We start from the raw sequence: 14,445 nt of genomic DNA, 5'->3' as shown, positions 1-14,445 counted from the left end.
CCCCGGGCCGCTTACCCACCCACTGGCTGCGGGCCGTGCTGCGGCTGGATCAGCTTCTCCAGCCCTCCTGCACTGGCCGCGGCTTACAGAACACGGCCGCGGCTACAGGAAAATGGCCGCCGGCCCCCTGCACTGAGGACATGTTCTCAGTGCAGGAGGCCGGCGGCCATTTTCCTGTAGCCGCGGCCGTGTTCTGGAAGCCGCGGCCAGCGCAGGAGGGCTGGAGAAGCTGATCCAGCCGCAGCACGGCCCGCAGCTAGCGAGTGGGTAAGCGCTCTCCCCCCCCCCTCCCTCACCCCAGCATATGTGTTTCTGTCACTGTGGGGGGCATATCTGGCACTGTGTGGGGGCATATCTGGCACTGTGTGGGGGCATATCTGGCACTGTGTGGGGGCATATCTGGCACTGTGTGGGGGCATATGTGTATCTGGCACTGTGGGGGGCATATCTGGCACTGTGGGGGCATATATGTATTTGGCACTGTGGGGGCATATGTGTATCTGGCACAGTGGGGCATATGTGTATTTGGCACTGTGGGGGCATATGTGTATCTGGCACTGTGGGGGCATATGTGTATTTGGCACTGTGGGGGCATATGTGTATCTGGCACTGTGGGGCATATGTGTATTTGGCACTGTGGGGGCATATCTGGCACTGTGGGGGCATATGTGTATCTGGCACTGTGGGGGCATATGTGTATCTGGCACTGTGGGGACATATGTGTATCTGGCACTGTGGGGGCATATGTGTCTGGCACTGTGGGGGCATATGTGTATTTGGCACTGTGGGGGCATATGTGTATTTGGCACTGTGGGGGCATATGTGTCTCTGGCACTGTGGGGGCATATGTGTCTCTGGCACTGTGGGGGCATATCTGGCACTGTGGGGGCATATGTGTCTTTGGCACTGTGGGGGAATATGTGTCTCTGGCACTGAGGGGGCATATGTGTCTCTGGCACTGTGGGGGCATATGTGTCTCTGGCACTGTGGGGGCATATGTGTCTTTGGCACTGTGGGGGAATATGTGTCTCTGGCACTGTGGGGGCATATGTGTCTCTGGCACTGTGGGGGCATATGTGTCTCTGGCACTCTGGGGGCATATCTGGCACTGTGGAGGAATATGCGTATTTGGCACTGTGGCAGAATATCTGGCACTGTGGCGGCATTTGTGTCTGGCACTGTGGGGGCATATGTGTATTTGGTACTGTGGCGGAATATCTTGCACTGTGGGGGCATATCTGGCATTGTGGACATCACATTGTGCGGTGTAATGGGCATCATGGTATGGGGCGTAATGGACATTACGGTGTGGGGAGCATTGGGTAATTGCCATCACAGTATGGGGTGTAATGGGCATCAAGGTGTGCAGCATAATGTGTAATTAGCATCACAGTGTGCGGTGTATTGAGTAATTAGCATCGCAGTGTTTGGGCGTAATGTGTAACTGGCATCATGGTGTTCAGCATAATGTGTAATTGGCATTACGGCATGTGGCTTTATGTGTAATGGGTATTACAAGGTTCGCTAAAATGTGCAATCTGCAGGTACACAATACAATCATGGTACAGGCAACGCCCCTTATGATAGGCCACGCCCCTAATTTTTCGGCGCGCCTACGGCGCGCAAAAGCATTCCTTCCGACGGTGACTTGGCTGATTATGGGCCAGTGCTCTGGACTTGCCCCCTAGGCTAAAAGTTGCCAGCCAGCCCCTGTATGCGCGTATGTACATATTACCCATTGAATTCGCTTAAGAGGAAAATGTTCTCTTTTTTTGAGGCAACTTGTTAACTAGCTATATAGCTATATATTAACTAGCTAGCTATAACAACAACTTGTTAACTAGCATTCAGTGAACAAATATTACTACAAAATATGTCTTTGCTAGCACGCTGACTTTTCCTCCTTTGCTTACTTCTTTATTGATGCCTAAATCTGTGAATATATAACATACTTGTAGGAGGTCTGTGCCAATTGCAAGTACAATTGTTCATTGATCATCGAAATGATTGGGATAGTGCTGAAATCTTTTATCATGTACTGCAGACATGAATGTGCATTATTTTTACTTGATAAAAGTAATTTCCTTGACGCAGGGAAAAATGGAGAAGTAAACATGTTTTTTTTTTTTAATAGTTCTTTGATTAAACGTTGGTCTGCACAAAGCAAGATCTATCACATTCTTTGTCCTGTTCGAAAGCAGTCTGTGCTGATTATAAAGGAAAACTGATTGTACAATAGAACTAAAATACAAAAAGTTGTGTATCTAAAATAAGTTCTCATTGATATGAGGGTGATAAAACACATACACACACATATACTGTATATAAATTGTAGGGGCTCTGTACTCACTAAATTACCTGATATTAATAAATAGTGGATTCTAATTTAGGGGGTTATTCTGGTTGGTTCGGTGGGACCGCGCTCGCACGGTACAGAATTTTTTTCAACTGCGCATGCGTACCATTCGCAATGCGCATGTGCGGCAGCAGCACACCGCGCACGAACGGACCCTCCCGAGCAAAAAATCCTATCCGCAAGTGCACGGTCACAGTGGGCGTGATGTGGGCGTTTTTCGGGGAGAGGACAGTAAAGTGGGCAAAACTGGGCGTATACCTGGGCGTACACGGGAGTGTGCACTAAAAATGCACGGAGGGAAAACCGCCTCGCTCGGCGAGCGCACAGTGCATTTTTGGCCCAAAACAGTCGGACGCCAAAGAGTGCTCAATACAACTCTTAGAGTTTCCGTCTGAGTACGCCCTGGGTCTGCTAATTAACGCCAAATACAAGTGAATTACATACACCTGACTGCAATATTCTCCAATGCTGCAGCTTATTTAGTGAAATAACTAGTTTCAGTACCTGCAAGCCATACTCAGCACTGAAATACATTGCAAGGTTCTCTTTCTACACTTCTCACCATTTCAAGGTATGTTTATTTTTATGTTGTATTAATCCAAATACACATGTTTCAATGTGTCCATTTAGTAACTTTTTAACCATCTAAACCTGGCATGTCCAACGTTGGCCCTCCAGCTGTTTTGAAACTACACATCCCAGCATGCTTTGCAATAGTTTTAGCCTTCTCTAATAGCTTCACAACATATTGAGGGCCAACGTTGGACATGCCTGATCTAAACCCTTAATGCAAGTGTTTTTTTTAATGTTAGGAAAATTCATGGGAGTCGACGTGTGAACTTTTTCACTGCAACACAAACATGCAATTCAAAAAAAATTATTTACACAGCTCTATTTCCCTTTGAAGTTGGATTCTACCAATTTTCACATTAGCAGACCAATTGCTGATCCAGACAAGTGACGCGTACGCTCCCGTGCTCGGGCGTACGCCGCTGCCTCTGATCGGAGCTGCGTTCTGTCTCTGATCGATGAGGCTGTGGACCGTCCATGCATGGGAGTGTATGTTAATATGAACGCCACTCCCCATTGTTGGGTGCTGACTCCATCCGTGTGCGGATGTGTTGTGGGCGGACCTTCTTACAACGAAAAAACGGCAACTACAGATGCCTAAAATGTGTAATATGCAGTAGCCTGGAAATTGCAGATCAGTTCTGCCACCCCCGCACTGGAGAGAAATTGTTCATAAAATACCCTTTAACATGTAGCAGCCAATATGTAGTGTACTACATAAAGTGTCCCTGTGGATACCTTTATGTAGGCAAAACAATAAGACAATTTAAAGAACGGATAGCGCTACATAAATCCAGTATAAAAGCGGCTTTGAACAACAAAGGAACAGACCAACCTGTCGCAAGACATTGGAAGGAACTGAAACACACCATTCCAAACATGAGATACAAGATGATAGATTGGATTCCCCCCAATGTCAGAGGGGGTGACAGAGGGAAAGCCTTACTTAAGTGCGAGGCCAGATGGATCTACAAACTGGAGATGGTACAACCAAATGGATTGAATGAACTACAACCTATGTCTTGCTTCCTATAATAACTCCGCATTTTGTGCTCATCCGGCCCCAGAACTCCTATAACAGTGTTTATACACCCATCTGATGTTTAGATTCATTAAGTGCCCAGACCATTGGATACAATTAGCCTCACTGATTAGACAGATAAATTGGAGCTATCATCACCTTTATGTCAGCAGTATAAGCAACCAATACCGGCATCACTTTACCACTATTTCTATAGTTTTATTTATATGCATTACTGAATATACATGTATCTGTATGCCGTGATTTCCTCCATATAGTTGATTTACTGCTTCTTATATATGCATTTACAATTTAAACCTTTTGTCTTTCAGTGACACGCATCATCTGCCCACAGCCGGCTTGGAATATGCACATGCCACTCTTCATGTCACCTAATGGTGGTAACGGCTGGCTCATTAAATGCGTTCAAGGCAAAGTTGGACAAACATTTACTGGAGAAAAACATCCATGGGTACAAATAAGAAATATAATTTGTCTGTAAAATACCAGAACCTACCAAATCAGCAATGGATATCTATACCAGGTTGAACTAGATGGACGCAAGTCTTTTTTCAGCCTTACCTACTATGTAACTATGTAACTATGTAACTAATCAGCAGTGTGGTCACTTTGCCACACTTCAAGTTCACGTTCTAACACGTAACATGGTTACCATGGTAACCTCACAAACACGATTGGCGCACATCCCCTGACGGCCCAAGTCTGTTGACTGCCAGTGAGAGACTGACGTCATCAGCCCCACGCCGACTGAGGGACAGGTGATGGGTGCACACGAGTTGCTGCCTTGTTTGAGATTACTATAAATGTAAGTAATGTACCTTTTCTCACCATGTCTTGATTAAGGGCACACAGCCCGAAGCGTTGATACACTATCCAGTGTTGGTGTTATTCATTTGACCACCTTATGCCTATTTGAAAAACCTCAGGAGTGCCAGCGGACATCCTTTCTGTATATCTTCCCTCATCTGAGGGTCGCAAGGCACCCGGGTTGCTGTATTCCACAGCAAGTGCCAGGACTCATACGAACTATATGTATAAATATATATATATGTATATATATCCAACTCGGGTTTGGCACTCACTATAACCAAATGCAGCAGCGCCGGTGCCAGCACATAGAAAAATATAGTAGATTTGCGGTGGGGCACTCGTGGCTATTCTCCATAAACTAGACAAGCCAGCTAGTATGCAGCAACGTTTCAATTTATTTATCAAATTTTTGTCAGGTTACAAAGAATAGAGAAAAAAGACATACCTTTATAGCAGCATAGACCAAGGAAGTGAGGCTGAGACACAGAGAGACAAGAGAGCAGCCCACAGGGCGCAGCATGATGATGTCACATGCTGAACAAGTGTGCAGCATGTGGGGAGCTTGGTTGCCATGGATACCGCAATCCAGCTTTCTCAGACACTGTGAGGAAAATTGCACCAAAAATACCTACTGCAACTTATTTGGATGATCTACTACAACCGCTTATTAAATCTCAACCTACCTTCTTGTTGGACACCACCACTTTTTTACAAAATCTTCATCAGCTTCCCAGACTAGTAGACAATTGTCATTTGGCCACCATCGATGTGGTAAATCTCTACACCATGATTCCCCACGCCCTGGGTCTGGCTGCTTTGAGACGATTCCTCAATACCCACAGTGATTTTGATTCCATTAAAATTGATTTTCTTATTGAGCTCATGGATTTGATTTTGTATAATAATTTTTTTATTTACAATAATACTTTTTATTTACAGCTACGGGGCTGCGCTATGGGCAGTTCTGTGGCTCCTTCATATGCTAATATTTTCATGTTTTCTGTTGAGTTTGACATTTTTCTTTCTGACCCATGCATTGTTGATCATTTTATTATTTTTAAGAGATATATAGATGACCTGTTTGCCATCTGGCACGGTGATGTTAACCTGCTTCATGATGTCATTGTTAAACACAATGACACTAATAATGCCATCAAATTTACATTTGAAACATCCAGTAGTGAGGTCCACTTTCTGGACGTCAAAGTTTCCCTCAAAGCGGGTATTATCACTACCAGTGTTTATACCAAAAGCACGGACCGTAACACTCTGCTGTCCCCATCCAGTTGTCATCCCCGCAGTCTTGTTTCATCTTTGCCTTACTCCCAAATGTTACGCTACTACCGCATCAATAGCGATAGAGCTGATTGTGAGCAGCAACTTGATGCACTCATTGAAAAATTTTTGAAACGTGGCTTTAAACATCATGAGCTTGTCGCCTGCAAACGTAAGGTGTTACAATTAGACCACGAGTCACTCCTCAGACACAAAAGTAAAGATACCAGCATGGCCAAGATTATGCCGTGGGTTAACAGATATAATGTTGTCTCTAATGAAACCACTGCTTTGGTTAAAAATAACTGGTCTCTAATTAAAAGCGACACGACTTTACCCCTCGGTGAGCACCGGGTTATGCCGTGCTACTCCAAGGGACGTAGTCTCAAGGATATTTTGGTTAAAACCAATACATCCATCAATCCAGAACCACCCACTGTGACATGGTTGGGTGTCCAAAAGAAAAAAGGTTGTTTTAGGTGCGCATGCACCACCTGTCAATTCCTTTTACCAGGTGATTCTTTTAGTCACCCCCATACCGGCCACACATTTAAAATCCGTCACAACCTTACTTGTAACTCTTCATACGTTGTTTACCAACTTATATGTCCATGCAGTTTATCCTACATAGGTAAAACTATTAGGAAATTTAAGGAAAGGATGACAATGCACAGGAGTACCATCCGTCAGGCATTGGCATCCGGCAGTAGTGAGCATCCTGTCGCCAGACATTTTGTTGACAATCATCATCCTCTTAACAGCCTAAGATATCGGATGATTGATTGGGTGCCCCCCAATATTCGCGGCGGTGACCGTGGTACCCGTCTATTACAATGTGAAGCCCGGTGGATACACCGCTTGGGCACTATTGCCCCTAAAGGTCTAAACGAGCAAATTTCCTTTGCTGTATTCCGCTGAGCTCATAATATTGCGATTGTGTCTTTACTATATCTTTTGCCACATTGCGCTGTATTATGTGCAATTATGCTTTATTGGTGTGTATTTTTATTGTATCATGTATTGTCCTGTTTAATATGCTATTTCTAATTGATTAGTCATTTATTTGTCTCAGGCTAATTGCTGTTTTTATCACCTATGAAGTGAGATTGAGACGCAGGTGCATACATTTTTTCTATTTCTATTTTTTAATACTGTTGCCTCTTGGTTCTAGTCGCAGTTCTTTCTTGTCACTTTTTAATTATTTTTGGTGCAATTTTCCTCACAGTGTCTGAGAAAGCTGGATTGCGGTATCCATGGCAACCAAGCTCCCCACATGCTGCACACTTGTTCAGCATGTGACATCATCATGCTGCGCCCTGTGGGCTGCTCTCTTGTCTCTCTGTGTCTCAGCCTCACTTCCTTGGTCTATGCTGCTATAAAGGTATGTCTTTTTTCTCTATTCTTTGTAACCTGACGAAAATTTGATAAATAAATTGAAACGTTGCTGCATACTAGCTGGCTTGTCTAGTTTATGGAGAATAGCCACGAGTGCCCCACCGCAAATCTACTATATTTTTCTATGTGCTGGCACCGGCGCTGCTGCATTTGGTTATAGTGAGTGCCAAACCCGAGTTGGATATACTTTGCATCTCTCCCCAGCCACAAGGAGTCTGCAAGTTGAGGCACCCTTCATTTATCTGTTGCTGCTGTGGATCAGCGAGGTACCTGTACACCGTTTGTTTGGGATCCCCCTGTGCTTTGCCCTTTTCCCTTTGTGGTGCTTTTGTTCACCAGGACTGTCTATCTCAGAACCTATATTGCAACTTACAACTGTGTGCTGTGTCACACATTGCACCAATCTGGCTCATTGTACCATACAGACCATCCAATATGGCAGATGAAGATAGTATTGGACAATTTAATTTTCCCATTGGTGACATCCACTCCCTCTCTGAGGTTGAGATTCAAGCTATTATTCTCAAAGGTGGCATTAATGATGAAGAGGAATCCCTGGCAACTGACATTATCTACAGAGACCTCTTACGTTTAAAAAAGAAGGAGATCGATTTCCATCTTCATGCCCTCTCTTTAAGTGACTATTATAAGTCAAAAATGATCCCCCGTGGTTTCCGCGTCAGGAACTGCCCGACCATCGGGCGCTACGATCCCCAGTTCTGTAAGCGCTGGATTGGGACCCTTAACAAGTGCTCCTTTGATCTTATGGTCCTTGTGGTGGAGCAATCATCCAAGGAACTTGCTGTGATCAAAGATAAAATCTCCAAATTTGAAACCGTGCACTTGGCCACTTTAGTGGCAGAAAAAGAGACGGATTGGATGGAACGGCTCAAGAGCCAATTGTCATCATACAAAAGAGAGCTTATCCTCTTTAAAAAAGAAAAATTATTAAAGGTGCAAACTGACTACGACAGACACACTGTCTACAGATGGTTGGCAGGCAATTCGGGAGAAGATTCTAAAAAACCTTTCTTTCGCCGCAATAAACGGCGCCCACAAAGAACTATCGATCAATTCGATACAGAAACATCGGCCGATAATACCAGCTCTAACAGCGAGGCTGACCAACGCAAACCCAGAGGTGCCAAAGCAGGCCCTTTAGGTGGACTCCCCCAGAGGGGTCGAGGCGGCCCCAAGTCCCACGTAAGAGGCGCTACACTCGAAGAGGGCAACAGTGGAAGAGGGGGTGGCCGTCCGGGTCGCCCACCAACGAACACGAGAATATAATCTTCAATCTGTCGTCCCATGACTTATCTAAAAGTGAGTTGAAACTCTTGAATCATGGACTCTCCTTCGTGCCCTCTGTGCCTTTCAGTGATTTACAGTGGCAAATTGAGAAACATGAACTCATTAGAAAAATCAAATTACAAGAGTTCTTTGCCAATCAACCCCCGTCCAATAAAACTGTCAAACCACCTCTACCTACAGTTTTGAAACAGTTTGCTCCTGCCTCCTCTTTTGAGCCATATTCAAATAATGCCAGCATTAAATCCTTTGCTAGGATGCTCGATACAGGACTTCCTGCCATTGTCGAGCACTCCTCGTCTGTCCACCCTAATCTTATGCCAGCGGAGCGTTTGGCCTTAAAAAATCTGAGTGAAAATAAAAATCTTGTTATTCGACAAGCCGATAAAGGCGGGGCGATAGTCCTGCAAGATCTCTCTGACTATCATGCCGAAATAATGAAACAACTTTCTGATGTTGACACCTATCGCCAGTTGACAGTCAACCCCACTGCTCAATGTCGACAGAAATTGACCAACATCTTACAAATGGGAGTAGATGCTAAAATTATTACTCAAGATATTCAAGCTGTCCTGGTTCCAGATTTTCCAATCACTCCTTGTTTATACACACTTCCGAAAATTCACAAGGGCTTGTCCCCTCCTCCGGGTCGCCCTATTGTGTCGGCATGCGGGTCGCTGCTGCAACCTACTGCAACTTATTTGGATGATCTACTACAACCGCTTATTAAATCTCAACCTACCTTCTTGTTGGACACCACCACTTTTTTACAAAATCTTCATCAGCTTCCCAGACTAGTAGACAATTGTCATTTGGCCACCATCGATGTGGTAAATCTCTACACCATGATTCCCCACGCCCTGGGTCTGGCTGCTTTGAGACGATTCCTCAATACCCACAGTGATTTTGATTCCATTAAAATTGATTTTCTTATTGAGCTCATGGATTTGATTTTGTATAATAATTTTTTTATTTACAATAATACTTTTTATTTACAGCTACGGGGCTGCGCTATGGGCAGTTCTGTGGCTCCTTCATATGCTAATATTTTCATGTTTTCTGTTGAGTTTGACATTTTTCTTTCTGACCCATGCATTGTTGATCATTTTATTATTTTTAAGAGATATATAGATGACCTGTTTGCCATCTGGCACGGTGATGTTAACCTGCTTCATGATGTCATTGTTAAACACAATGACACTAATAATGCCATCAAATTTACATTTGAAACATCCAGTAGTGAGGTCCACTTTCTGGACGTCAAAGTTTCCCTCAAAGCGGGTATTATCACTACCAGTGTTTATACCAAAAGCACGGACCGTAACACTCTGCTGTCCCCATCCAGTTGTCATCCCCGCAGTCTTGTTTCATCTTTGCCTTACTCCCAAATGTTACGCTACTACCGCATCAATAGCGATAGAGCTGATTGTGAGCAGCAACTTGATGCACTCATTGAAAAATTTTTGAAACGTGGCTTTAAACATCATGAGCTTGTCGCCTGCAAACGTAAGGTGTTACAATTAGACCGCGAGTCACTCCTCAGACACAAAAGTAAAGATACCAGCATGGCCAAGATTATGCCGTGGGTTAACAGATATAATGTTGTCTCTAATGAAACCACTGCTTTGGTTAAAAATAACTGGTCTCTAATTAAAAGCGACACGACTTTACCCCTCGGTGAGCACCGGGTTATGCCGTGCTACTCCAAGGGACGTAGTCTCAAGGATATTTTGGTTAAAACCAATACATCCATCAATCCAGAACCACCCACTGTGACATGGTTGGGTGTCCAAAAGAAAAAAGGTTGTTTTAGGTGCGCATGCACCACCTGTCAATTCCTTTTACCAGGTGATTCTTTTAGTCACCCCCATACCGGCCACACATTTAAAATCCGTCACAACCTTACTTGTAACTCTTCATACGTTGTTTACCAACTTATATGTCCATGCAGTTTATCCTACATAGGTAAAACTATTAGGAAATTTAAGGAAAGGATGACAATGCACAGGAGTACCATCCGTCAGGCATTGGCATCCGGCAGTAGTGAGCATCCTGTCGCCAGACATTTTGTTGACAATCATCATCCTCTTAACAGCCTAAGATATCGGATGATTGATTGGGTGCCCCCCAATATTCGCGGCGGTGACCGTGGTACCCGTCTATTACAATGTGAAGCCCGGTGGATACACCGCTTGGGCACTATTGCCCCTAAAGGTCTAAACGAGCAAATTTCCTTTGCTGTATTCCGCTGAGCTCATAATATTGCGATTGTGTCTTTACTATATCTTTTGCCACATTGCGCTGTATTATGTGCAATTATGCTTTATTGGTGTGTATTTTTATTGTATCATGTATTGTCCTGTTTAATATGCTATTTCTAATTGATTAGTCATTTATTTGTCTCAGGCTAATTGCTGTTTTTATCACCTATGAAGTGAGATTGAGACGCAGGTGCATACATTTTTTCTATTTCTATTTTTTAATACTGTTGCCTCTTGGTTCTAGTCGCAGTTCTTTCTTGTCACTTTTTAATTATTTTTGGTGCAATTTTCCTCACAGTGTCTGAGAAAGCTGGATTGCGGTATCCATGGCAACCAAGCTCCCCACATGCTGCACACTTGTTCAGCATGTGACATCATCATGCTGCGCCCTGTGGGCTGCTCTCTTGTCTCTCTGTGTCTCAGCCTCACTTCCTTGGTCTATGCTGCTATAAAGGTATGTCTTTTTTCTCTATTCTTTGTAACCTGACGAAAATTTGATAAATAAATTGAAACGTTGCTGCATACTAGCTGGCTTGTCTAGTTTATGGAGAATAGCCACGAGTGCCCCACCGCAAATCTACTATATGTATATATATATATATATATATATATATACACATATACATACATACATATATAGAATACAAAACGATCCGGCACTCCCAATACCAACAAACTTCAGCTGCCTGGGTGCCCTTGTAGAAGTACAATAGATTGGACTGGCTGGGTGTGAACACTCACAACCAACACGGCACTCCAAGGTCTGTATAAACTGTGGATATTTATTAGCAACGTTTCGGAGCTCTAAGCTCCGTCGTCAGGCTAAAGTGAGAACCTTTAAATCCTTTAGATTACTGGCCCGATTGCACCGAACACAGTGTGCTGTTTTTTCCTTGCCATTGTTTTTTCCTTACCACTATCCCATATACTTCAGGGGTTATATTACAATATTGTTATAATGAGTACAAATAAAATGGCTTAATTATTTTTGAAAATTGCCCATGTAGAGGAATGGCCTGGTCAGGCCAATTGCAGAGTACTTTGTTTTCTTCTCCATCTTCTCTCACTATTCTGTATACTCCCATCTTTGAGTACCATAAATTGTATGTATAGTAGGACCGACTAAAACGAACAAAGGTCCATACATGTAAAATCGTTGCTCACCTAGATAACACAGCCTGTACAGACCCATCTAGAGTAGACATTCCAGTGTCCAGGTATCCATAACAAATAGTAAAAGATTGGACATTGCGCTAAAAATACATGTAAGAGCAGCTCATTAGATAAAGTAAGTATAAAATATGAGGATGAGCGCTAATGAAAGGGAAAGAAATAGAAAAAAAGATAGATAAAAGCACCTGAAATATAACGTGGTTAATATAATGTATACAGCTCTTTTAGGCTTATAGTGAGAAGTCCGTGGGGCTGCACTTTCCCTTTCTAACACAGGCTGCCAGAGTCCAGCCGTGAATGAAGATTGTGGAAGCTGCTTGCAGAAATAAGCCGCTCGTCTTCTGCGCTGTCGGGGACTGTGTGGTGACGTCACCCGGCAAAACAGCGATCGTTGCTCCGGCTTCTGTGCTGGATGGAATCGGGTAAGGGAGCGTGCAGGATAGCGTGCCCACGGAGAACAGCCTCTTCAACGCGTTTCGTGCTATACCAGCACTTCTTGAAAAAGTGCTGGTATAGCACGAAACGCGTTGAAGAGGCTGTTCTTCGTGGGCACGCTATCCTGCACGCTCCCTTACCCGATTCCATCCAGCACAGAAGCCGGAGCAACGATCGCTGTTTTGCCGGGTGATGTCACCACACAGTCCAGGACAGCGCAGAAGACGAGCGGCTTATTTCTGCAAGCAGCTTCCACAATCTTCATTTACGTCTGGACTCTGGCAGCCTGTGTTAGAGGTAGGGAAAGTGCAGCCCCACGGACTTCTCACTATAAGCCTAAAACAGCTGTATACATTATATTAACCACGTTATATTTCAGGTGCTTTTTTCTATCTTTTTTTCTATTTCTTTCCCTTTCATTAGCGCTCATCCTCATATTTTATCCATAACAAATAGATGTGTTAAATCCTTCAGATGGCAGACAGACACACCAACAGATTAGCAGACTATCAGATAAGCAGACCACCGACACAGAGTATCTGCACTGAAACACCTGTAACCAGAGATATACACATATACATAAACATGAAAACGACACTGCCATGCCATACTCATTGATAGACCAAAATAACAGCGCCTTAACTACATCCGTGGATCCCACCATGTCGAGACTATCTAGTTTTGTCCGTTTAATATGGAATATGTCATAGGCATCCATAAAAGCAAACTGACAGTGGACACAGGGTTAATAGCCTTGTAACCATATACAGACAGTATATGATTCAGATCACAACATCCCAATTTTTAAAGGAATGTCCTGACATATTAAAAACTTGGGATTGACGCAGAGCCGAATTTCCCATTAGGCACTTGAGGCACGTGCCTAGGGGCGGCACATGTTTGGGGGCGGCACTTGGATGCCTGTGATAGTACTGTCAGCCCTAATGTACCAATAACTGCAAAATATCCACTATAATGTACTATATTCCACCTTAAATAGATTTTAAATGGATAGGACATGCAGATACTGCCCCTGTAAACTGTCCTACTTAGTAAATATGTATTGATAATAAAAGAACATGTTACAGTTAGTGGCTTTTTTATAAATCCATTAAATTGGCTATTATCAAATGAGGGCTTATAAGTAAACAATACAAATAATAGACAGGGGGTGGGGGCAGCGTTATTGTTGTGCCTAGGGGCGCCGTCATCCCGAAATCCGCCCCTGGATTGACGCCCCATGTTTAGCACTTAATACCATCTCTTTCAATTACAGCACGCATCAGCCCGTTGAGGCTGTCTAAATGACACAGTCACCTTCTACACAGTATTGAATCGTTTATAAATGTGAGAAACACACAGATCCACCACACGCATACCCGGTAGTTTGGTATGCTGGACACACTTCCACAGTGAATCACTGATGCACACAGAATGCCATTTACCATTATGTATATCACATCACGATGTGTTTTATCATGTTTTTTACTATGTTCTTTATAATGTTTTTTACAATGCTTTACAGCGAACTCCTTGGCTGCCGGGCAAGCTGCTTCTGAAGATCTGCCACCATAGTAACACAACAAGCTTGCGTGTCAAAGCCGTGGAGCGTGCGTTCCAGCATCATCAGGCGGACACGCTCCCACACTGACTTCCGCCTTAGTTACATAGTTACATAGTAGGTAAGGCTGAAAAAAGACTTGCGTCCATCTAGTTCAACCTGGTATAGGTATCCATTGCTGATTTGGTAGGTTCTGATATTTTACAGACAGATTCTATTTCTTATTTGTACCCATGGATGTTTTTATCCAGTAAATGTTTGT

The sequence above is a fragment of the Crinia signifera genome, chromosome 5, assembly GCF_055691185.1.
Source record: "Crinia signifera chromosome 5, ASM5569118v1, whole genome shotgun sequence".
Taxonomy (NCBI): domain Eukaryota; kingdom Metazoa; phylum Chordata; class Amphibia; order Anura; family Myobatrachidae; genus Crinia; species Crinia signifera.
The sequence above is the reverse complement of the archived record's forward strand: the minus strand, read 5'-3'. Positions refer to the sequence as shown.